This window comes from Eucyclogobius newberryi, unplaced genomic scaffold (assembly GCF_026437365.1).
Source record: "Eucyclogobius newberryi isolate DKJ021-1_F unplaced genomic scaffold, fEucNew1.0.hap1 SCAF_17, whole genome shotgun sequence".
Taxonomy (NCBI): domain Eukaryota; kingdom Metazoa; phylum Chordata; class Actinopteri; order Gobiiformes; family Gobiidae; genus Eucyclogobius; species Eucyclogobius newberryi.
The window spans coordinates 3,164,041-3,166,540 of record NW_027315801.1 but is presented as its reverse complement, the minus strand read 5'-3'; the positions used below and the strand labels follow the sequence as shown (position 1 = coordinate 3,166,540).

The 2,500-nt window shown below is 61.1% G+C and overlaps 1 protein-coding gene across 1 annotated transcript in view; it reads left to right on the top strand.

Moving 5' to 3' along the window:
• Window positions 1-2,500, top strand: part of emp3b (epithelial membrane protein 3b (MAM blood group)) — a 60,534-nt gene that overhangs the window by 57,496 nt on the left and 538 nt on the right. The gene's annotated exons all lie outside the window — the stretch shown is intronic.

Below are 2,500 nucleotides of genomic sequence, written 5' to 3'. Positions count from 1 at the left end.
TGTCTCTCGTGTCTCGGTGACATGTCGGGGGTCCGTGTGTGTCTCTCGTGTCTCAGTGACATGTCGGGGGTCCGTGTGTGTCTCTCGTCTCGGTGACATGTCGGGGGTCCGTGCGTGTCTCTCGTCTCGGTGATATGTCGGGGGTCCGTGTGTGTCTCTCGTCTCGGTGACATGTCGGGGGTCCGTGTGTGTCTCTGTGACATGTGGGGGGTCCGTGTGTGTCCCGTGTCTTGGTGACATGTCGGGGGTCCGTGGGTGTCTCTTGTCTCGGTGACATGTCGGGGGTCCGTGTGTGTCTCTGTGACATGTCGCGGGTCCGTGTGTGTCCCGTGTCTCAGTGACATGTCGGGGATCCGTGTGTGTCTCTCGTCTCAGTGATATGTCGGGGGTCCGTGGGTGTCTCTCGTGTCTCGGTGACATGTCGGGGGTCCGTGTGTGTCTCTTGTGTCTCGGTGACATGTCGGGGGTCCGTGTGTGTCTCTGTGACATGTGGGGGGTCCGTGTGTGTCCCGTGTCTTGGTGACATGTCGGGGGTCCGTGTGTATCTCTCGTGTCTCGGTGACATGTCGGGGATCCGTGTGTGTCTCTCGTCTCGGTGACATGTTGGGGGTCCGTGTGTGTCTCTCGTCTCAGTGACATGTCGGGGGTCCGTGTGTGTCTCTCGTGTCTCGGTGACATGTCGGGGGTCCGTGTGTGTCTCTTGTGTCTCGGTGACATGTCGGGGGTCCGTGTGTGTCCCGTGTCTTGGTGACATGTCGGGGGTCCGTGTGTGTCTCTCGTCTCAGTGACATGTCGGGGGTCCGTGTGTGTCTCTCGTCTCGGTGACATGTCGGGGGTCCGTGTGTGTCTCTCGTCTCGGTGACATGTCGGGGGTCCGTGTGTGTCTCTCGTGTCTCGGTGACATGTCGGGGGTCCGTGTGTGTCTCTCGTCTCGGTGACATGTCGGGGGTCCGTGTGTGTCTCTCGTGTCTCGGTGACATGTCGGGGGTCCGTGTGTGTCTCTCGTCTCGGTGACATGTCGGGGGTCCGTGTGTGTCTCTCGTCTCGGTGACATGTCGGGGGTCCGTGTGTGTCTCTCGTGTCTCGGTGACATGTCGGGGGTCCGTGTGTGTCTCTCGTGTCTCGGTGACAGGTCGGGGGTCCGTGTGTGTCTCTCGTGTCTCGGTGACATGTCGGGGGTCCGTGTGTGTCTCTCGTCTCGGTGACATGTCGGGGGTCCGTGTGTGTCTCTCGTCTCGGTGACATGTCGGGGGTCCGTGTGTGTCTCTCGTGTCTCGGTGACATGTCGGGGGTCCGTGTGTGTCTCTCGTGTCTCGGTGACATGTCGGGGGTCCGTGTGTGTCTCTCGTGTCTCGGTGACATGTCGGGGGTCCGTGTGTGTCTCTCGTCTCGGTGACATGTCGGGGGTCCGTGTGTGTCTCTCGTCTCGGTGACATGTCGGGGGTCCGTGTGTGTCTCTCGTGTCTCGGTGACATGTCGGGGGTCCGTGTGTGTCTCTCGTCTCGGTGACATGTCGGGGGTCCGTGTGTGTCTCTCGTCTCGGTGACATGTCGGGGGTCCGTGTGTGTCTCTCGTGTCTCGGTGACAGGTCGGGGGTCCGTGTGTGTCTCTCGTGTCTCGGTGACATGTCGGGGGTCCGTGTGTGTCTCTCGTCTCGGTGACATGTCGGGGGTCCGTGTGTGTCTCTCGTGTCTCGGTGACAGGTCGGGGGTCCGTGTGTGTCTCTCGTGTCTCGGTGACATGTCGGGGGTCCGTGTGTGTCTCTCGTGTCTCGGTGACATGTCGGGGGTCCGTGTGTGTCTCTCGTGTCTCGGTGACAGGTCGGGGGTCCGTGTGTGTCTCTCGTGTCTCGGTGACATGTCGGGGGTCCGTGTGTGTCTCTCGTCTCGGTGACATGTCGGGGGTCCGTGTGTGTCTCTCGTCTCGGTGACATGTCGGGGGTCCGTGTGTGTCTCTCGTGTCTCGGTGACATGTCGGGGGTCCGTGTGTGTCTCTCGTGTCTCGGTGACATGTCGGGGGTCCGTGTGTGTCTCTCGTGTCTCGGTGACATGTCGGGGGTCCGTGTGTGTCTCTCGTGTCTCGGTGACATGTCGGGGGTCCGTGTGTGTCTCTCGTGTCTCGGTGACATGTCGGGGGTCCGTGTGTGTCTCTGTGACATGTCGCGGGTCCGTGTGTGTCCCGTGTCTCAGTGACATGTCGGGGATCCGTGTGTGTCTCTCGTCTCAGTGATATGTCTGGGGTCCGTGGGTGTCTCTCGTGTCTCGGTGACATGTCGGGGGTCCGTGTGTGTCTCTTGTGTCTCGGTGACATGTCGGGGGTCTGTGTGTGTCTCTGTGACATGTGGGGGGTCCGTGTGTGTCCCGTGTCTTGGTGACATGTCGGGGGTCCGTGTGTATCTCTCGTGTCTCGGTGACATGTCGGGGATCCGTGTGTGTCTCTCGTCTCGGTGACATGTTGGGGGTCCGTGTGTGTCTCTCGTCTCAGTGACATGTCGGGGGTC